The sequence below is a fragment of the Petaurus breviceps genome, unplaced genomic scaffold (genome assembly GCF_028583685.1).
Source record: "Petaurus breviceps papuanus isolate PSGF00001 unplaced genomic scaffold, PetGlider_PUasm1.0 37, whole genome shotgun sequence".
Classification (NCBI taxonomy): Eukaryota; Metazoa; Chordata; class Mammalia; order Diprotodontia; family Petauridae; genus Petaurus; species Petaurus breviceps.
The window spans coordinates 83454213-83455582 of record NW_027186296.1 but is presented as its reverse complement, the minus strand read 5'-3'; positions in this window follow the sequence as shown (position 1 = coordinate 83455582).

Genomic DNA, 1370 nt, shown 5'->3' with positions numbered 1-1370 from the left:
CTAGTTTGATGGCTTAACTGGAGAGCAATATTAAATAGATTAGAACAAATCTGCTGTGTTGAATATAATCAAATACCAAAATATAAAGTATAAACTAGGAAATGGGAAATCTGGTTCATCTTTCAGAAATCTTTCCCATCTCTCCTCTGAAGCTCCAGAACATTTTCTTTGTACCTCTCTTAGAACAGTCATTTCACCTAAAGTTATATTTAAGTGTCTGAAGTACTCAGAGATTACCTTCCCTACTAACCTATAATTTCCTTGAGGGTAAGGATAATGCATTTTTCATCTCTGTAGGGTCTTGTATATAGCACAAACTCAATGAATATGTGTGGAATTGGAGGTACGTAGAATTAAAGAATACTGGGAGAGTTGGAAAGGACTTTAGGTAACATCTGATCCAACTACCGTATTTTACTAAAGAAGAAACAGATTCAGAGAAATGAAATGATCTCCTCAAAGTCATACAGCTAATAAATAGTAGAGCTGGGATTTTCAACTTGCACCAGGTCACCCCTCCCTATTCAATAGGCTCCCTATTACCTTCAAGGAGAAACGAAATATTTTCTTTACTTTTTTTTTTTTTGCCCTTTTTTTGGAGGGCAATTAGGGTTAAGTAACTTGCCCAAGGTTACTGGGCTAGTTTTTTTGTGTGGGTGTTAAGTGTCTGAGACCGGAATAGAACTCGGGTCCTCCTGACTATGGGCCGGCGCTTTACTCACTGCGCCACCTAGCTGCCCCCATATTTTCTTTACTTTTACAATTTTTTCATAACCTGACCCCTTTCTATCTTTCCAATCTTCTTTACTCCCATCCACTTACTCTATGATTCAACCTTTCTGTTCTTTGTACATGGTACACCATGTCCTGTCTCAGTTCATTTTCACTACTCACTCCCCACTTCTCAAACTTGGAACGCCGTCCCTCTTCACCTCTATCGCATGGCATGGTTTCCCTTCAACACAGCTAAAATACAGCCTTCTTCAAGAAACCTTTCCCAGTGCCCCTTAATTCCTCTGAGATTGCCTTCAATTTATCCTTTACTTATTCGATTTGTATTTGGTTGTGTGCACGTTGTCTTCTTCATTAGATGCTGATTCTCTAAGGGCAAGAATTATTTTTACTTTTCTTTTTCCTTCCTTCCTTCTCTTCCTCCCTCCCTCCTCTTTCTCCCTCTCTGCTTTTTTCTTTCTTTCTCTCTACCTCTTTTCTCCTCTTCCTTCCTCCTCTTTCTTTCTCCTCCTCCTCCTGTTCTTTTCTCCTCCTCCTTCTTCTTCTGATCTCTCTCCTTCCCTCCCTACTTCATCTTCCTTTCTTCCCTTTCTTTCTTTCTTTCTTTCTTTCTTTCTTTCTTTCTTTCTTTCTTTCTT